The sequence below is a fragment of the Pseudorca crassidens genome, chromosome 7 (assembly GCF_039906515.1).
Source record: "Pseudorca crassidens isolate mPseCra1 chromosome 7, mPseCra1.hap1, whole genome shotgun sequence".
NCBI classification, from domain to species: domain Eukaryota; kingdom Metazoa; phylum Chordata; class Mammalia; order Artiodactyla; family Delphinidae; genus Pseudorca; species Pseudorca crassidens.
Window position 1 is genome coordinate 25,584,168 of NC_090302.1, and position 21,782 is coordinate 25,605,949.

The window sequence follows — 21,782 nt, forward strand, 5'->3', positions numbered from 1 at the left end:
TGCCGGAAGCCAAGAAACCAGACAGCGGTCGCAGCTGCCAAAGGAAGAATTGCTGAGGACCTGGACCAGTGCAGAAGCTCTGGAAATGAGGAGGAAGGGGCACATTTGAAAAGTATAAAATCAATCACATCAGCAGGACTTGGTAATTTCTTGGATCAGGTGGTTGAAGAGGGGAGTCAGTCATCAAGATGAGTGCCCTGAGTCAGGCAGCTAGGTGACTGGTGGTGCTATTAACCAAGACAAAGACCAGAGCAGGAAGGACTGAATGCGGGAGGCTGGGAAGGTGGGGAGGATGGGGGAAGTGGTGGACTTTGGTGTGGATTTATTGAGTTAGAAGTACCTGGGCAACAACCAAGTGAATGTGGCTATGTGAGCCTCAACCTCAGGGCAGAAGTCAAAGCTGGAAATGCAGCATAGAAATTGTTGCTACATCCGTAGAAGGGACTTCCCTGGTGGCGCAGTGGTTAAGAATCCTCCTGCCAATGCAGGGGACACGGGTTCAAGCCCTGCCCTGGGAAGATCCCAACATGCGCGGAGCAACTAAGCCCGTGCGCCACGACTACTGAGCCTCTGCTCTAGAGCCCGCGAGCCACAACTACTAAAGCCCGCACGCCTAGAGCCCGTGCTCTGCAACAAGAGTAGCCACCGCAACGAGAAACCCACACACCACAACAAAGAGTAGCCCCCGCTCGCTGCAACTAGAGAAAGCCTGCGTGCAGCAACGAAGGCCCAATGCAACCAAAAATAAATAAATAAAATTTTTTAAAAAAATCCATAGAAAACGATGCAACTGCCCAGAGGGAGAGGAGAAAGAAAAGAAGAGGCTTGGAGCAGAGCCCTGCGACTTGAAGCCTGTGAGGGGACGTCAAGAGAAAAGAGATTTGTGTAAAAAAACAAGAGGACTCAGCAAGGTAAGAGAGCTAGCAGATGAGAGTGAGAGCAGCGTGAGAATGTCATGAGGGGCACAGCACCTGGCCCCTAGAAGGCGTCCTCAGGATTGGCAATTTTCTACCCACTGGCAGTCACGCAAACGATAATAACTCTTACCAGACCAAACGCTAAGCACTTTCCCTAGAGGCTCACGCATTCTTCGCAGCCACTGGGAAGTTGGTACTATTATCATCTCCATTTTAAAGATGAGGGGGATGAAGCACAAAGAGATTAATAAGAGCGGGTAATACCCTAGTTTATAGATGGAGAATCTGAGCGCAGGATGACAAGACAGAGGCCATCTTAGGAAAGCAGGTACTTGAGCCATCAGCAAAGAAGTTAACCTGGTCCCCGGGCCCAAATCCCTATTCCACACCTACCAACTGCCGCTCCCTGCTGCGAAGACTGTCGCTTGCCTGATGGGGGGTCCAGAGCGCTCTGCAGCAGACAGCACAGAACATCTTGACTCCAAGTCTGAAAAAAGTCTCCAAGGCTGAAAAAAGTCTCCGGGGTCCCCTGGCTGCCAGACTGTGATTGCAAAATGACTTCTGATGATTTAACTGTAAATGGATCTGAAACATACAGACTGAATTTCCCTTGAACTACATATTAAAATTTTCATTTAATAATAGTAATAAAAGCTCTGATGAAAAATTGTGAAGAAGGAAAACAAGGTAGTAATTATGAGGGGGTCAAAGGGTATGGAAAGCGAGGAGCTGGTAGAGAGAGAACACTTTTCACATCCCCCTCGGGCAAAGCAAGTGAGAGATCTTACAGAGGGCTGTGAATTGCTTCTGCCTCTCAGGCGGGGGACTGGCCTCCTGAAACTGACAGCCAGGGTCTGGGTGTCCAGTGACTGCTGAGGAGCTCGGGAAAGAGGGAACCACGCAGGCAAGGTGGGCTGGACGTGTCTGTGTGTGTGTGTGTGTGTGTGTGTGTGTGTGTGTGTACAAGTAAGTACTTGAAAAGAAGGGATATATATATATATATAACACATATATACATATAAGTATATGAACCACCTTCTCTTTATATAGTTATAAATATATATAATTTAAATGATATAAAGAATCATTCTATACATAAAATTAAAAGTTAATTTATGTGTATGTATATATATATACTATTTAAATTTTATATAGAGAATGTGTTCTTCTCAAGCACTTATTTGGAGGTATATATATATACACTTATAGGTATATAAAGAGAAGATAGTTCATATACATATATATGCGTGTGCTTGTGTATGTATACACACATATATACGTGTATATATACATATATAAATACATATATGTACATATTATATACAAGTAAGGTAAAACTTTAATGTATCAGATATGCACTAAATAGACATATTCTAAATCTATGTATTTTAAATACGTATATTCTATCAATCAATATATATATTTTAAAATATTTATAGTGTAAACATGTATATTCTAGAACAAAACACAGAAGGAACAGAATCTCGTAGGAGAGCAGTAGAAGCTTAATAAGCCTGACCAGCTCCCAATCTCAATCCGTGGGTGTTGGAAGTGTCAGGGACAGCTACTGGGATTTTAGGAGCTGAGCTTCTGGTGGCCTCTGAGCCAGTTGATTTAACTCAAGATCATATGAGAAGTGGGTTCCGTCATCAGCGCTGAGCTAGACAAGTGGGCAGGGAGCTGATTACCGTGCAGAATGAGGTGCTTCTCCCCTGGGACCCAGAAGTCTTCCACATCTTCACACCTGGCTTCTTCTATGACTGGATATTTCCAAACCATCCACTGTGTACAGCTTCATCTCCTGGATGTCACAATTATTGGCTGAAACTTCCAACGAGGTGAAGACAATTTCCCTTACCTAAAGAAAAACAAAAATCACCGTTGCCAGTGAAAGGCCACCAGCTCAGAAACTCTGGTTTCAAATTATGAAGAACCCAGCTACAGTCCAGGCTTTTTAGTGGTGGCAGTGGTTTAGTGTGTGTTTTTCCTCCCCAGTGAATTCTACAGTCCTCTTCTCTCCTCTCCGAACCCCTCAGTGCTGTTAAGAAATAATTTGGGGAAACACTTGTCCAGAACACAACAGCAGAAAGTGGGTTAGCAGCCAATACATTTTTCAAGAGAACTGTTTGGCAGCCCTGAAACAGATTACCACGCTGGTACAAACCTCGGCTGCAGGGTTGCAGATGTCAGAAGTGTGCGTATCCAGAAATATGCACAACAAATGGAGTCTCCATCATAACGCCTGACCCTACCAACATTGCAAAATGCTGGCAAAGAGGAGGAAGACCATTCGTTCACAGGCTTTTCCCTGAGTGGAGGTGGGGCTCTGCAAGCTGCAATTCAGTTGTCAATAAGGACTGGAAATTCCTTGACTCAACCCAAATAAACTGGACCTTTCCATGAGTGTCTCTGTTGAAAACAACTTTCTTTTAGGAGAGCCCTGTCAACAAAAGGGTATGGGAAGCTTTGCCAAGGCTGTGATGGGATGGACAGAAACTCTGCCAGGAATCTGCCAGTTCTTCTTCTGGCACAAGGCAAGAGTTAACCCTTGACAGGGTGCAGAAAGTGAGACAATCCACTGCTGCCGTTAAGAGCTCTGACTCAGGAGCCAGATTACATCTATTCAAACCTCAGGTCTAAAACTTACTTGTTATGGCGCTTTGAACAAGTGATTTAACCTCTCAGCCTCAGTTGCCCCACCTGTAAAATGGGCATGATAATAACTGTAACTATATTTAAGGACAGTATGAGAATTAAATGTAATAAACATGACAAACAATTTAATTATGCATAGTAGTTCTCAAAAGATGGTAGTTATTTTTGTTTCTTTGTTGTTATTAGTTTCAACTCACTAAAATTAAAAAGAAGGAAAAATCTGCTTTACCTAAATTGGCACTAGCAAAAATTTACTAAGAACTATGTATGTGAACGCCTTCTATTAAGCACCATGAGGATATTTCTTACCTATGGAGACTACGCCCAAAATCACACTATACTTATTTCATCTAATTACTAATTGATTGATTCATTCCTACCTCATTTAACATTAGCACTGAGGGACATTCATTTGAATAAGATGTGGCTCCTACTGTAATAGGATTCATAGCCTGGTTAAAAGATAAGCATGGGGCTTCCCTGGTGGCGCAGTGGTTGAGAATCCGCCTGCCAATGCAGGGGACGCAGGTTCGAGCCCCTGTCCAGGAAGATCCCACATGCCGCGGAGCAGCTAAGCCTGTGTGCCACAACTACTCAGACTGTGCTCTAGAGCCCATGAGCCACAGCTACTGATCCCGCGTGCCGCAACTCCTGAAGCCCGTGCGCCTAGACCCCGTGCTGCACAATGAGAGAAGCCACCGCAATGAGAAGCCCGTGCACCGCAGCGAAGCGCAGCCCCCACTCACCGCAACTAGAGAGAGTCTGCGAGCAGCAACGAAGACCCAACACAGCCAAAAATAAATAAAGTAAGTAAATAAATTACAAGAGAAAAGTTTTTTAATAATAAATTAATTTTTTAAAAAATAGGTAAGCATGGACAGAATGATGATACAAGGCACAGCCACCCCCATTCTGAATAGGAGGGTCCACATAGGCAGAGGGAGGAGCACTGCATTCTGACCTGAGGACTCTGGGAAGGCTTCATGGCGGCTGGATTGAGTTTAGGCTTGGAGATGAGCAGGAGATCCATAACTATAGAGAAAAAGCACTTCACGCAAGGAAAGCGATCAGAATAGAGGCTGGGAGGCGTAAGAGAGTCTCACGACCTTAGCAGAGAGCAAGTCTTCAGGGGATGCTTGGACCGTGGTGTTTGTCACGAGCCACATGAGACTGGACATGGAAACAGGAGACAGATAATAGAAGAGTCGAATGTCCTGCTCAGGGGGCCTTCAGGACAAAAGAGGGAAGAAATACAGGTCAACTTGATTCCTACTTGTTGATTTTGGCTCAGCTCAAACATCACCTGTCACAGGGCACCGTCCTGGACCCCTCCTCTCACCCTCAGCCTGTGATGCCCCTTCTTTGCTTTGGTACTCACAGCACTCAGGTGGGTCATCAGCCACCCTCCCTTCTCCTCTAGATCGGGCTCCTTGAAGGCAGGGTTGACACCAGTCTTGAACATCATTTTACTCCCAGTGCTAGCATACGACTGTCATTCAGAGCATGAATACGGCAATGGATGAGAGAGTGAAGGAATGAATGAATCAATCCGTCCATCCATCGGCAAGGGAAGGTGAACTGAAGATGATAATTCTGAATTACCAGCAAGAGACCTGTTGGGAGGCAGCAGGACTGGCCTGGGTAATTTCCTTGAACAATACTATCTAAATGGCCGAAAGACCTCAGCAGAGAAACAACTGTCTAAGCATATAATCAGTCTGTGTTCATCATGAAGATATGTGTCAGTGCTGAGATCTGAGGCTCCCCGGGGTGAAATAGCACTATTTTTGCCAGAGATCCATGGAGCTAGAGGTCAACTTGTACCATGTCAGAGTGACAAGAATATTGATGTGGTAACATAGTGTCAATTACCCATGGAAACGGGCCATGGGGAAACTTGCATAAGCAAAGCCCATGGAAAGTAACCTCTTAGTCTTGTTTTTAGACCTCAACCTTTCAACAAGCAAGGACCCAAAACAGAACAGAAAGGGAAAGGAAGGCTGATTAGAATCCCATGATATTCCAGGGACTGTGCTAAGTCCTTTGCACAAAGCCTTAGAAGATAGGCAGTCGTATCTCCATTTTGCAACTAAGGCTCCTAGGCTCAGAGAGGGCAAGCAATTTGCCCAAGCCACACAGCTAGTAAGAGTCAAGGATGGGAATTAAACCCCGTTTGCTGCCTCCAAAGCCCGTGCTCTTGCTTTTAAATCACACTGTCCCTCTTCTCTTTCATGCTGCCGTGGGATCACTCCAACTCCCATCAAACGCCCATTTATTTCTCAAAGGAAACCTTACATTTTTTTTCACTATCATTTGGCAACTGCACACAGTTCTTCAGGGAAATCAGGGAGCTCAGGATGAAAATCCTCCCCACGGATTAGCTGAAATTGCCTGCGTTTCCTTGAAAAATGCCTGGCACTGCCAACAACTCTGGTCTGGTTTCCAGCGGTGGCCAGGGCATTGTCCAACCAAGAGGCTCTGAGAATCAGTTGGCTGTGGTCTCACTGACACTGACGCCAACAGATGCTATAACTCAGAAGTTACCATCTGTCCATGACACGCAGCTTCAAGGGGGCTTCCAGAGCTCCCCAGCCTAAAGAATCAGCCCCAGACCCATTGGGGCACTGCCATGGCAAATCCCAGGCACCAGTAGAATGCTAGCTTTCTAGTAGGAAAACCTCATTGAGCTTTGGGGTCCAGGGTGTTCTCCACCACAGCGTGGAAGATAAAGGGGGTGCAACACTCTTCTGGAGACCAAAGGCATGGCCACCCACAAAAGACAATAATGGTGTGGGAGAAGGGGGAATACGCAGGTTGGTCGAAGGAGAGTAGTAGTGGGGATAACGTCAGCCTTGACGTCACTCGCAAGAACAGGGAGATGGGGATGCCATGGCCCAAGTACACTGTGCCACCCCTGGAGTAGAAAGGTCACTGGGTTTGGGATTGGGAACCTAGGTTCACCCCCGCTGCCTCACCAAGTACGAGTTGGATTACCCTAGGCGATCACATACCCTCCTCCTCTGCCCTTCCCGCCGTCACTCACACTCACCACCCCCCATCAACATGGCATAGTACAGCTATCTGTTGGTGCCTCTACCTCCCAACTAGACTGTGAACTCTGTAAGGGCGAAGAGATCGTGCCTATCCACGCCTGCGTCCCCAGTGCCCAGCACTGTGCCTGAGACATACCTGGCATTCTGCGAGTATTAGCTGAATTGTGGAAAGAGAGCAAAAGATGTGATTTACCAAGACTGCGTGGAATGGAGTCCACAGTCATGGACCCTCCATTCTGAGACTTTTTCAGAATAACCTCAGGAATAACTTCTTTTGATGGAAGACTCTGAAAAGGTGTCTTACAAAAGAAATAGGGAGAAGCAAGGAGGATGCCGGGAGGGACCACTAGCTGGAGGGCACAGAGGATGATCTCGAGCCGATGGCTGAAGGACCCCATGAGTATCAGGGGATCTGCCTCACCCGGTGGGGAGAGATAAAGCCAACTGGAAGGTCACAGGAGGAGCTAGCTCTGTTGGAGACTATGCAGAAGTTCCCAACACCACCGCTGCCAGGGGAAGTAAGAAGGATGCTGTATCACTCCCCTAAACAGGAGCGTGAAGATGTGAATCTCAGTCCACACACCCAGATGAGAAAGAAAGAGCACGATACTGTACACAAATCAACTTAGCTTTGATGCTGAGCTCCCTCCTACCGGGATGAAAGAAATTCCGCCCGTCTTTCTTCACTCCATTTCCTGAGGCTGTATCAGTGACTCGAAGGCCTCACTTAGTACCCAGGCATGATGGAGGTCCTTCTGCGGTTATAAATGGTTTGTCCAGAGCACCCCCTCCTGAAACCAACCCCCATCGTCTAGCCCGCGTGGTCCCACGGGTCTAAACCCCTGCCATGTGTCATCAGGCTCTCTGGTTGGGGAGCCCCACGTGTACTGCCTGGTGAACCACAAAGCTCTTCCCTCTGAGGTCTTGCCATACTCTTGGGATATTCAGGGATTCTGCTCAAAGAATCCACAGACACGTCCCTCTCTGCCCACAGCCTGGGGGAATCTCTCTTTCATCGGGGGGAATCCTTCTCCCCCCAGACCCTGTACCCCATGGCTATACCAGAGGCCTGCCTTCAACGGTCAGGATGGCTCTTATCCAGCAGAATGTAGATGGGCACCTGTCTTAAAAAACTAAATTGAATTCATTGAGATTCAGAATTGTCTCTTCTTCAGAAAAGTGAGAAGATCGGGCATCTCTCAGGCCAGAGCTGGTAGCTGATCCCTTCTGAGTGACTAAGCCCTCTTCACTGCGTCTGAGTCCTCCACGACTACTAATTATATTTCCACCCAGCCTGTTTCCTCCTTGTTTTGCTTTTGTCTCATCTACCCGAACCCTGCAAGAGTCTGGTTTTGCAACACGGAGCTTAGCCACGAACCTCCAGCTATAACCCTCTGAGATAGAGAAGCACAGGCTTTCTACCTGCTTGAATGGGGGAAAGCGAAAGAGAAAGAAGAGGAAAATCCTCTTTAAACAAATAAAAACAAATTAAGACTTTAAATGACCCTGCCAGGGAAGTATGAACTAAGATCGTGCTAGGGGCCCCAAAAACATCTCTCTGGGCTTCTCAAATCTCTCAAAGGCCATTGAGGGAGCTAGAAAAACATTCATACCCCTGCCACTCAATATGACAAAAGGGCTGACCACCTAACAGTGCCTGGGAAGCCACTTACTGCTGTGAGGGCGTGTGGGAGTAGGTGATCTCGGTGTCTATAAAGTGCTAGGAGAGGGCCTGGCACTCGCTGGGCAGCCAGTCAGTCAGTACGAGTCTTCATTACATTAAAAGTCAAAACAGCAGAGCCTTATTTAATTCTCACCATAACCCTGCAGGACCAACAGAGATATCCCCGTGTTACAGGGGGAAAAACCAAGGCTTCAGGAGACAAAGTTAACTTGTTCCAGGTCCCAAAGCTCGTTGGGAGTGGGGACAGGACGGGGTGCAGAGAGAGGATTTAGATCGCAGAGTCTAGTTGGAACTCTGCCTTATTTCCATCAAGTTAAAGAACCAATGACTCCAGTGGGCTTGGGGGTCCCAGATATTCTTGAGCAGGGGGAGGGGAGTTTTGGCACCAGCCGGGGAGCCCCGGATGAGGAGAAGCAGCTGGCGTGCAGCCCAGAGTGGAAGTTTGGAGCACAGACTCGAGCTGGAGGGCTTGGGTCTAAATCCTTGTTCTGCTTCTTTTTACCTGTGTGACGTGGGGCAAGTTATTTCACTTCTACCTGCCTCAGTTTCTCCGTCTGTGAAATGGGGGCAGCCACAGTACCATCCTCACAGAGGTGCTGAGTGTTTGGAAGGAGGTGGAATTTGTGGTGCACGCAGGATAGTGCCCAGCATGTAGTAAGGGCTGCCCTCGTGCATGCTGGCTGTGTGTTCCCGTGTCGCGGCAACAGGCAAGGCCACACCTTGCACCTGGGGAACATGGCTCAGCGCAGTTCTGGTGGCCTCCCACGGGTCCTGGGCCTAGCATGCTCCTCGGGACAGAGGCCGTCTCTGGAGCGCTTCCCCCTGCAGGCCCCTCTGATGTGGACAGGGCTCACCTATATCTTTCCCCACTCTCAGAAGTGCCAAGCCTCCAAGGGCAGACGCACCACAGGGACCAATCCTCGTTATTAATGCCCACACAGCATTCAGTTCCAATGACTCCTTTTCAGCTTTCATGGAGCAGGATGGCCTGAAGCAAAGGAGAAACACAGATAGGGTTTTTGAGGTGTGTGAAATTCAGCAGCTGGAGAGGCAGTGGGAGAGGCTGGGGGGGCAGGGGAGAAGGACCATGCTTAGGGGAGGTAGATGCGGGGCATCCTCGCAGGCAGGCATCAAGGGAGGAGGGGATGGGTTTGCAGCAGGAGCAGACAGCGGGCATTGGCATGGGGTTGGCGGGCATGACCAGGGAGCAAAGCCTTCTGGAAGCAGGTAAACTGCTATGGAGCAAATGACTCTGCAGAAAGCCTAGGAGACGGGTAAGCCGGGCTGCAGGAGCTAACTTACTCGCCAGGGTAGACTTGGAGGGGGAGGGGAGGGGGCAACCACCGGGGCAGGTGGGCATACACGGCCCTCTCTGCCCGTCCCTAATCTTCCCGTCTACCCAGATGCTCTGGTGGTTTAAACTTTAGAACACAGTTTTAGGCATCAAGTTCACTGATAACTGAGACTCAGATCTTCCGTGTGCTAGCTGTGTGACCTTGAGTAGGTAATCCCTGCCTTATAAGGTTGCTGAGAAAATTCAGCCAATTAATCTAAATTAAGCTCTTGCCAGCAAAGAGCAAATTATGCATAGAATATTACAGTTATTATGTAAGCGGATAAGGTAGGGGATCCCCGGAGCAGAACCAGGCATGGCTTTCTTGACAAAAGAGAAGCCATTTTTGGCCTAAGCCACTTTGTGATCTAAGTCTGGCCACAATGCTTGTCCTTGAACAGATCTCAGTCATCATGATGTTAAGGGAACAAAAGGAGAAACAGTTATCAAGCAAGAGAAGTAACAATAGCAAAGATAACAATTCAGTGGTGAAGACTCCCAGTTCCCTTTCAATGGTAAAGACTAGCCCGAAGCACTTTCCTGAGCTGTTTTACAGAATTTTAACCCCCCAGGTGCTCAGCCCTCAGATCTACAGGAACCTAAGGATGAAGATGTTGACCTTTTCTGACCCTTGTGACTTCAGTCAACACCTAAACCCCTTCATGAATATGCATGTACCCTTAGCTTAAAAATTCCTCGCTTTCTCGGGGAGACACTGCTTTGGGAAAGATCCCCGGTGGTCTCCTCATTTGCTGCAAGTGATAAATCCTTCCTTCTTCCGCTCTTTGACTCGGTTGTGTCTTTTGACTCTGCACCCACCCAGAGGCGAACCCAGATTTCAGGTAACAGTTACACACGCAAGGGCCCCCAATGTGGGGCTCACCTTCTGATTCCTTGACCTCGATCGCTGACCTCCCTGACTCCAGTTTTCTCTCCTTCCAGTGGTTTCTCTGGGCTGCAGACTGGCTGCCTTGTCTCACTGGTCCTAGGACTCCTCTGCCTGAGATCTTCCAATGGCTTCCCAAAGGCACTGCATCTTGGCAAGACTTGGTGCCCTCTGTTCTCTCAGCAGGGAACACCTTCCTTAACTGGCAGCCCAAAGACTTCCTGAGGATTCCGGACTCATCCTTCTGAGCCACTTCTGAGTTCTCTGCCTCCGTCAGATCTCCAGTGATAGTCCTTTGTGGAGTCCTGCTGGCCCAGAGCGTGCCTCACTTAATGCATTTAACATACTCCTTCCAGGGTGGTTCCTACATCATAATCTCCCTCCAGGAGGAAGCTATGCCCTGGGGACTTCTTATCCACAGCAGCAGCTTTACCAACACGCAGTGAATGCTCCGTGAGTAACAGTTAAATGAATGCATGAATGAATGAGTGCATGGGTGAATGAATGAATGAATGCATAAATGAAAGTGCATGAATGGCTTACTACTCGACTTCTCCCTAAACTCAGCCACATTTCTGGCTTCACAAGGACTCCTGAATGTCCCTACAGCCAGAACACAGGACTTGACTTTCTGGGGTCTTGGCTGTGCCTGACCCTAAGGTGGGGGGGCGGGGGGGTGTCAAAACGGATAGTATTGGAGAACATGGTATCTAATTTCGTTGTGATTAGAGAGGAGGGCGGGTCGTTTTTTAAAAGTCAGAAATGACTTTTAGACATTAAAAGAAGGTCCCCTAGTGTATGCCTTCCTAGTGCCCAAAGGCAGTTCTCCCCCTCCCCTGCACCATGCTGCTGCCGCTGTTTGTCTATAGCCCAACACAGCAGCTGCAAACCTTTGATTGTCTTTGCAAACTGCAAAGCCCAGTACTTGAACCTGCGTCACATAGATTTGGAGCCTTGGGTCCCTGGCCTGGCTGGGGAGGTCGTCTCTTCTCCAGGATGGAGCTGTGGCTGGTACGGGAATACAAGCAATAGAAGCAAAAGCAAAGGAGACTCAACTCCTGGGCACCTGAGCCCTTACTACGTGCCAGTCACTTTATATACATGATCTTATTTTACCTTCACAAGTGGAAGGGCAACCTGATAAGACAAAGGGTCCGATCCCCACGTACCAGAAGAGAAAACCACGGCTCCGTAGGGACTCGCCTCAGGTCTCATCACTAGTGACAAGTGGACACACAATTTGAAACCACACAGTGTAGCTCTGAATCCTATGTTCTAGGCGCTTTCCTTACAGTCTCTGGAGAATTTGATGAGCGCTGTGTATCTGAAAAGTCTCAGCTATGTACTGCCTCTTTTTCCATTTCGAGTATCAAATGTGGATTGAGCATTTCTGTGCCAAGCACTATTCTCAAATCACCCCAGGGGAAGTGGACTGTACCACTCGGTTTTACAGGAGAGAAAACCAACCAGCCAGGTGATAGACGTCGTCTCCTTGGCGAAGACCTCTGCCGGTCTGGACCACAAGCAAAACCACAGCCCCAAGGAAGGAGGTGGAACTGAGTTAATCTACAACACACGCGTTTGCACTCTTTCCCTCCAGCTACTGGCGTCCTGTGTGTGGACGGAAGCGCATTGGAGACAGCTTTCGGCTGCCTTCTTCAAATCCTCCACACCCCAAGAAGTTACCTGCTCTTCTCCCATCTTCCCAGATAGAGAAACTGAGAGGGTGAGTGGGAGACCACACAGGAAGCAAAGCCCACAGCTTCCAAAAAGGGGCCCGCAATTCCAGGCTGAGGGACCTCCTCGCAAGCTTGTGTGTCCGCCGCCACTCAGGCTCCTCCTGCGACAGACCCCGCTGCCCACGAGAAAGGCAAGTAGGCACTTTTGCTTACCACACTGAGAGGTGTGGACACAGCCTCAGTGAAGCAACTGGGGGCCCTTTGCTGTGGACAGTTGAGGTGATCATCTAGAGCTGAGTCAGATAAGATGGAAGTTTAGACCAGGGAGGCCCAGGAAGGTTGCTGAGCCAGGAGGGGCTCCTTTTTCTCCACCCAAGGAAAGATGTAGACCTTCATACATGCAGCTCCTTATCTGGCAAAAGTGAACCCTCAGAATCCAAATGTAACCAAGCAACTCCTTTCCTTAAGATCTTCGAAGGCTCCAACTCCAGTGACCACCAGGATTCTGTCCAAGCAGCTTAGCCAGACGTCAGGAGCTGGCCTCAGCCGGCCTCTTCAGCCTCCCTCCCTCCACTCCTCCATGTGAGCGCTGTGTTTCCACCAGGACCAATGGCTCTCCTATCCCCAAACCCTCCCTGCTGCACAGTGACTCAGTCTTTTTGCTCTTGTTTTTCTCCATCTTGGGAATTCATAGCCTTTCTTCTATAAACAGAGACCATGTCCTCAAGCCTCAAGACTGACGCCAGAGCATCCCTCAATCCCCTGACACCATCCCTAATGTGCCACCCAACCACCGTCATTGCGACTCCGCGAAATCCACGCCCATTGCCCTGGATCCTCCCCTGCCTCCCACTGGTCTCTCCACTCTGGCATTTCACGCTGTAGGTTTTCCTCACTTGCCTATCTCCCCACCAGACTGTGAGCCCTCAGGGCCAGGGACTGGGTCCAATCAGACTCCAATTTCCCAACTGTTTGGGCCTATAGCATTTTTCTCATGGGTAGACTGAGATCAAGGGTATGTTCGTCTCTACTGAACCTGCAGGATGTGTGCTGAGAAGGGGGGGGGCGGGGAGAGAAGCAAGCAAAGAGCCTTGGATACAGTGGTCCTTTCACTTGGAATAAGATTCCTGATGTCTAGCACTACACTGTGATGTCCCGGTTGAAAATAAGTGACTCAATGTTAGCACTGTCTAAAACATCCCCTTCTCTTGTCTGCTCTCACGCCCACCCATGTCCAATCTTGCATCGAGTCCTGTGGGGTCCACAGATACAAATACATCTTGAACCCAAATACTTCTCACTCTTCCCGGCACTGCCACACTGGTCCAGGCCACGCTGTCTTTCATGTGGTTTGCTGCAGTAGCCACCAAATTGTTCCCCCTGCTCTTGGCTTTGCCCTCCTACGGCCCATCCTCCACCCAGCAGCCAGAGGGTGGTTTTTTACAAACTGAAAATCAGATCATGTTTTTCTCTGGCTCAAAACCTTCCAGTGGCTTCTACTCCCATTTAGAATAAGATCCAAACTCTTTCCCACGGCCTGCAAGGCCCTTGTAATCCAGCTCCAGGCCCCTCTCTGACCTCAGGCCCCCCGCTCTCTCCCTGCCCCACTCTGCTCCAGGCCCCTCTCTGACCTCAGGTCCCCTGCTCTCTCCCTGCCCCGCTCTGCTCCAGACACACTGGCTGCCTTGACATCCAAAACATGCCCCAGTCATTCCCGACATGGCCCCTCTGTGATTGCCCTCCTCCTTTCGCCTAGAAATCCAATGTCCCCTACTCCTCATTGGTCAAGACTGCTCTCGAAGTTCCCTTCCTGACAGCAGCCTTCTCGGTCACCTTACCCCAGACGGTAGAGCCCATCCTTCCGCCCCCTTCCTCGGTTGTTCTTCAGAGCAATTGTCCTCACCTGAAATTACACATTGGGTTTTCACATCCGTGGTCTGACTCACACTTGAATGAATGACAGCTTCACGAGAAGCAGGGACTTGGTCATATTTTTACTGAAGAAATCCTAGTCCCTAGACGAGTGCTTAGAACCTAGCAGACATTCAATAAATATTTGTTGAATGAATGAACAAATGAGAAATTAAGAAAATGAAAGTGATGTACGTTTTTGGACAAACTTCTGAATCAAAACATCACTGCTGGGGCTTCCCTGGTGGCGCAGTGGTTGGGAGTCCGCCTGCCGATGCAGGGGACATGGGTTCGTGCCCCGGTCCGGGAAGATCCCACATGCCGCGGAGCGGCTGGGCCCGTGAGCCATGGCCGCTGGGCCTGCGCGTCCGGAGCCTGTGCTCCGCAACGGGGGAGGCCACGGCAGTGGGAGGCCCGCATACCGCAAAAAAACAAAAACAAACAAACAAACAAAAAACAAAAAAAAACACATCACTGCTTACTGATCCAATGACACGTCACAGATGACATAACTCTCTGAGACTTAGTTGCCTCACGTGGATATTTTGAGGATTGAGAAAGGGTACTAGGGGGAGGGTGTGGTTATAAAGGGGCAACGAGAGCTATCCTTGTGGTGTTGGCTCCGTTGTGTATCATGAAAACAGCGGCAGATACACAAACTACACGTGTGATAAAATTGCATAGAACCATATACACTCAGATGAGTCCATGGTATCAATGACATTCTATATATGTGTATGTATAACTGATTCACTTTGCTGTACAGCAGAAACTAACACAACATTGTAAACCAACTATACTCCAATAAAACATTTTTTTAAAGAAAGAGAGAGAGACAATATCCTAGTTGTGATATCACACTACAGGTTTGTAAGATGATACCATTGGGGGAAACTGAGTATACAGGATGTCTCTGTATTTTTCTTTTACAACTATATATAAATCTACAATTATCTCAAATTTTTCAATTAAATATTAATTAAAGTGGTGTGCGGCTGTGTATTGAAGCATTCAGCTCACAGCCTGGCACATAGAATTCACTAATAGTGAGGCCCCCGCTCCTGAATACTTATTTTACCTTCTGTTGGCTTCTTCCATGTTCTATCACTAAGTGATTTATGTCTAGCTGTTAGAGCTTGCTGGCCCAGCCCATAGCCCTGACTGTGGGTATAGCTTCAGGCTTCACCTTGCCCTGGTGGATCATTTCTCATAAAGATGCACATTCCAACAGTAGGACTGCTGTTGCGTGTGTGTGTGTGTGTGTGTGTGTGTGTGTGTGTGTGTGAGAAAGAGAGAGAGAGAGAGAGAGAGAGAGAGAAAGCGAGAGGGGGGGAGAGAGAGAAAGAGAGAGTTTGAGAGGTATATTGAGATATTGAGCTAGGTGGAGAATTAGGGATTAGTAACAGCTGAACAATTAGTGACACCTGGCCACCCCTGTGCTTTTTCTTAACCATTGCCATTTCCTTTTTTTCTTTTTAATTTTTATTGGTGTATAGTTGATTTACAATGTTGTGTTAGTTTCAGGTGTACAGCAAAGTGAATCAGTTATACATATACATATATCCCCATTTTTTTAAAGATTTTTTTTCCCATACAGGCCATTACAGAGTATTGAGTAGAGTTCCCTCAATACAGCAGGTTCTTATTAGTTATCTATTTTCTATATAGTAGTGTGTATACGTCAGTCCCAATCTCCCAATGTATCCCTCCCCGCCTTCTCCCCTGGTAACTATAAGTTTGTTTTCTACATCCGTGACTCTACTTCTGTTTTGTAAATAAGTTCATTTGTACCCATTTTTTTTAGATTCCACATATAAGTGATATCATATGATATTTGTCTTTCTGTGTCTGACTTACTTCACTCAGCATGACAATCTCTAGGTCCTTCCATGTTGCTGCAAATGGCATTATTTTGTTCTTTTTTATGGCTGAGTAATACTCCATTGTATATATGTGCCACATCTTCTTTCTCCATTCCTCTGTTGATGGGCATTTAGGTTGCTTCCATGACCTGGCTATCGTAAATAGTGCTGCAGTGAACATTGGGGTTCATGCATCGCTTTGGATTACGGTTTTCTCCAGGTATGTGCCCAGGAGTGGGACTGCTGGGTCGTATGGTAGCTCTATTTTTACCATGACCATTTCAAGAGACTTTTATCTCACATTTTCTGCTTTGCAGTGGGAATCTTGGTACAGAAGCCACCACGGTTAGCCCGGCCCTGCTGTCCTGCAAAGCCCTGACATATTCCTCCTCCAGAAACAAAAGTCCCTTTCCCGCAACACAGTCTGGACCCCACACCCAGAGTCTTGACCTGACCTCTCCTTCCCCACCCAAACCTAAGACCCTTGAATCTAGGCAGCACATCCCCCCTGGGAAGCTTGAATCAAGTTTGCATTTACCAGTGTCCATTTCACCTGCATTGTACTCAGTTTGGCCCTGGGGCTGGGGAGCGCTGTATCCCACAGTGAGGGCCCATCAGAAAGGCTGGTGAGTTCCCTCCTGCTGTTTCTACCTGCTTCTATCTCTTCTCCTTCCCCGCCGTCCTGCCTGAGATTCCAACCTGCCCTGAGGTTAAAGTCCCAAAGGTTTCCCGTTGAGTCAGGCTATCTGATAAGTGCTGGGTGTTCAGAGAACAATAAAACACATTTCCTCCCTTGAGGCTCCTACAGCCTCATGCAGAAGAGGGAGGAGAGACAGACGACTCCGAAAACTGGATATGGCAGTGTTACAAGATGCTATGGGATCTAAAAGAAGGAAGGAGAATCTAACTCTGACTAAAGATGTCAGGGGAAGGGAGTCTTTGAGCTGAGACCTGTGAGATGTCCAAGGACTAGGCAAGGAGACGAGGTGAGGAAGGGCTTTTTAAAGAAAGGGATCAGGACTTCCCTGATGGTCCAGTGGTTAAGATCCCAGGCTTCCAATGCAGGGGGCATGATTCGATCCCTGGGCGGGGAACTAAGATCCCACATGCCAGTGGCGCGGCCAAAAAAATTTTTTTTTAATTAAGGAAAGGGATCAACGAGAGCAAAGGCCTGGATCGGCACGGCTGCTTCTGGAAACGCCAGGATGTTGGTACAGCTGGAGCATGAATTGCAAAGGATAAGTGTCGAGATAAGCTTGAGAGAAAGACAGGTCAAATCATGGACAACACAGAGGTGCCTTTAACAACACCTTAGATGTGTAACTTGAAAACCAGTGAGGAAGAGGCATTAGTAGTGTAACTCTTAGACTGAAAGGAAAAAAAAAAAACTTGGACACAGATCGTCTGGAGGTATTAGTAAGTCAATCTACGTGATCCCATAAACAGCTGAATTGTACCTGGGTGCTGATTAACCAGGGTCACATGACTTCCCGCAGGTTCCATATGTCCCCGGAGGATACTGCTTAACAGAATTGCTCTCCTGGGTTGCTAGGGCATAGAAAGCAGGAGCCACAGGTGAATCTCTACGGCTCCTTAGCTGAATTCTCACAAAGAGAACAACAAAGTGGCTCGTGGTGAAAGCACTTTGGCCATGGAGTACTTTCTCGAGATTGCCACACCACCAAGAAAAAGCCATAGTCCCATGGCATTTGGCCAGTGTACCCAGGCATCTGCTCAGCAAATGCTCTTCCCTCAGACTGCATGCAACTTGCTTCATTGCTTCCTGGTTCACTGTGTGTAGAGAAGAAGACCCAGTGCAGGCCTTGGGGTCGGGCACACCTGTGTTCACATCTCAAGCCTACCACAGACCAACTCTTCCAACAGGGGCAAAGGATTCCCAAGCCTCAGTTTCTCCATCTGTAACACAGAAATAATCATCCTTGCCTCACAGTCTTGCTAAATAATAGAAAACAAGGAAAGCACTTGAAAAAGAAGAGATTCTCAAAGACAGAGATAGGTATGATGACTCTTGGAGGTCAAGTTCTGTTTTCAGCCTAGAACTGGAGAGCAAGGCACTGAGGACCTCTGAGAGCCAAGCTTTCTCCCAGCCACGTGGCTATACCTCATTCCAGGACACACAGGGACTCAGTCAAGGGGGAGCTGGCACATGGCTGGTCTTCCTGGCATGAGCATCTGTCTTCCTCTGGCTGTTTGCCTCACCATTCAGCAATGGGGATGACGGCCCATCCCCTGGACGACACTTTTATCACTGCCAAGGAGCTTGACAAGGGACCTGAGGTTGGAGGATTGAAGGGCAATCCTGGGAAGAAAATATTTGCCCAAATCCATTTAGAAGTCTGAAGCTCCAACCCTGACACTTCAGTGACAGACAGAAGCAAATATCTCCCAAGTCCATTGCCAATGGGCTCAATCCAGCAGGAAAAAGCAGGGAATGGCAATGAAGTGGCTGCTATATGTCAGTGTCTTGGGCCGGGATTGACTAAACAGCATTAGTCCTAAATTAATTTTAAGCCCAGGTGTCAGGGAATGTTAAGTTCATTACACAGGAAGTGTAGTAGGACTGCAACGGTGTCCTGCTCACACCTCAGTGGGGAGTGAGGCTTCCTGCCGACTGGGACTCACATGCTCTTCCTAGGGTCACAGCAGAGAACAGTCACGCTGAAGCAGGACATATTCTCCCAGAAAGAGTGTAGACCAGAGTGTTCAAATTAGACAAAGGCAGCTCCTCACATCACTGGTCAGCAAGCAGAGGACATAGGCAGTGTTGGAGAGAGGACACGAGAGGGGAAATTCAGCTTCCATCAAAATCAAGTGATAAACAGGAAGGGCTTTTAGACTCTCCTTTGAGTAAGTCCTCCGCTGAAGACTGAGGACCGTCTAGGACTAGCGAGAAAGACTGAAGAAAGAAGCAGGCGTCTCGGCACTCACTGACTGGGATAGGATGGCATGGAACACACCAGGGGCCCCTGGGAGAAGAAGAATCAACATGGGATCAGAGCTGAGTCCTCACCCACACTGGGTAAGCTCCAGTTCCTGGAGGACCAAGAGAGAACCTACTATCAGTGCCGAATGCACAGCCCTTATGATTACTTGACACTCCATTTATAGACTCTACATTACATTCATAATTATCATTATTGTTGCTGCTGCAGCTGTTGTTATTAACATTAACGCTATAGAGTATGGATTCAATCACCAAGCCATTCTTAAAAAATCCTCTTTCACCTTCATAAAGTCCTAAGTCAAAGAACTACCCTAGGCACTAGTATGAAAAGATTCCTAGCTTAGAAAGACCTGACCTGACTCTTACAATCAAGATTCTAGTGCTTGGGGTGAATAAGACCAGATAAGCGATTCTTCAGAGACATGGGTGGTGGCCATGCTTGTTTCTCGCTAGGTGTGTTGCAGTTACACCAAGACCGTGCTCAGCCTTCTCAAACTGGGATGGATGTGGAGGCACACTGCTCAGATCTCCCTTCAAGAAAGAACTCAGCAGTCAGCTGCAAGGAACGAAGGTAGCTGGCGGCAGCTTCCAGCCGTAACACTTTCAGGTTGTACTTCAGCTTTCAACACAAGCCCACGGTCTTTCTGGGCACCCTCTAGCCAATGATCGAGTGTGATGGGGGCATTTCTACCCAACATGGGATTCCTTTGACAGGTAATCTTTGCTCTAGAGCAACCAATTGAGTTGGCAGACACTTAGTGCAATCTGAATTGTGGTCCGAGGTTTTCCTTATCTCGCTGTCCTTTCACGCGTGTCAGATTTGCATCACAGTCTGAAGGTTTTTTCTGCCCAACTCTGCTTCCTACCCCTGTTATCTGTCACAAGCAATAACTCCCACCCCGACCAATAAACAGCTTTACTCCTAATGCCATCTCATGGCTGCTTCCCAGAAAATCCAGTTGAAAAATCTGTTACCTTCTTTAATTACTATCACCTCACAAAGTAGGTGGTAATATCGCTATTTTACAGATTAGAAGGGTGAGGGTCAGAGAGGTAGATGGGGGAGTGGTCATTCAAACCCAAGGCTGCTTGACTAGGAAGGAGAAAAAACTAGGAGGCAACATTTGCTATTCAAATTGTCAGTCAAAAGGAAAGCATCACTAGTGTTAACTTAGTCTCAGTGAAGAGAACACAAGAACCCAAAGTTGAGGTGAGGGTTCTTTTGCCCCTCGAGAGATCTGTCTGGGCAAAGGGGGGGTCCGGGCAGAGCTCTGGCCCCTGAGGCTTCTGGGGAGGAGCTGCTACCATCATGACGAGCATGGATTTCTGTACATGAGCCCCTTTGGCAAACTGGTGACACCTACAGACCTCTTCTCAGAGTAGTAGTTTTTTTTTTTTTCGTTACGCGGGCCTCTCACCGCTGTGGCCTCTCCCGCTGCGGAGCACAGGCTCCAGACGCGCAGGCCCAGCGGCCATGGCTCACGGACCCAGCCGCTCCGCGGCATGTGGGATCTTCCCGGACCGGGGCACGAAACCGCGTCCCCTGCATCGGCAGGCGGACTCCCAACCACTGCGCCACCAGGGAAGCCCTCAGAGTAGTATTTTTAAATGCATCAAATGAAATATGTCAGATTGCAAGGGAGGCCGATTATATTAAAATAAAGCTGCTAGAATATTTTTTAAACCTGCAATATGGTAATATACGTGCCTCTTTAGTAATGCATTACATAACAAGATCTAGCAGCAGGTCTTATAAGTACCATAATTTTGAAGTAGTTTTGAACTTGAAAGATATTTTGACATGTCTACAATGACTCCAACGTGATGTGAAAAACCCATGGTTTGTATTGGCAACAAAGCCAAGGTCATGCTAATATTACTGTGATTTGCTGCTTACATTACAATTGGAAAACTTGCCAAATTTCAGTTAGAGATTAGTGAAAATAAAGATGTAATTTATTCCCATGCAAGTTCACAAACCCTAGATTAAGAAGCCCTTCAGGGGCTTCCCTGGTGGTGCAGTGGTTGAGAATCTGCCTGCCAATGCGGGGGACGCAGGTTCGAGCCCTGGTCTGGGGGGATCCCGCATGCTGCGGAGCGGCTGGGCCCGTGCACCACAGCCACTGAGCCTGCGCGTCTGGAGCCTGTGCTCCGCAGCAAGAGAGGCCGCGATAGTGAGAGGCCCGTGCACCGCGATGAAGAGTGGCCCCTGCTTGCCACAACTGGAGAAAGCCCTCCACAGAAAGGGGGACCTAACACAGCCATAAATAAATAAATTTAAACAAAATCATATCTTTAAAAAAAAAAAAAAAGAAGCCCTTCAGTAAATTCTGATTGTACCTGACAAACTGTGTGGCAAATTCTAACTCACTCAAAACTATAATCGTTCCCAAATAGGTAGTATGTAGACCCTTAGAGAGGGACCAATGAGCTCTAGGAGCCAGTAAGGGATTCCCAAGAATAAATTATAGCAAGTAATCCTATTTGGTTTTTGTGATAGAATCAGAGACTAATAGGTTGGGAAGGCCTGTGGGTGACCATATTATGCCTGAAAGGCCTTTGACCCAAACCCTCATGATATCTTTTTAATTGAGATAAAGAGATGTCAGGTGGACAATAACGCAGTTGGTTGACTGCCTAGCGAGTTCAGTCAGTCTCCAAAGGGTCAAAGCCAAGCTGGAGAGTGTGTTCTAATAGCATCCTAGAGGACTCAGGCCTAAGCCCTGGCTGACCCAACAGTTTCTTGCAGAGACTTGGATGAGAACCTAGAAAAACAGCTGAGCTGATTCTCAAAAGACATGAAGCCCCGAGGCTTGGTAAATACTCTGGATAGCAGA

At 48.0% G+C, this 21,782-nt stretch overlaps 1 long non-coding RNA gene across 1 annotated transcript; it reads right to left on the reverse strand.

Annotated features, from left to right (window-relative positions):
- Positions 1–2,331: 2,331 nt before the first annotated feature.
- On the reverse strand, positions 2,332–10,812 carry LOC137227001 (uncharacterized). Its single transcript, XR_010944648.1, has 4 exons — positions 10,526–10,812; positions 9,164–9,297; positions 3,565–3,617; positions 2,332–2,775 (listed from the first exon to the last, which is right to left on the reverse strand). It is a non-coding gene; the product is annotated as an uncharacterized lncRNA (long non-coding RNA).
- Positions 10,813–21,782: the final 10,970 nt, after the last annotated feature.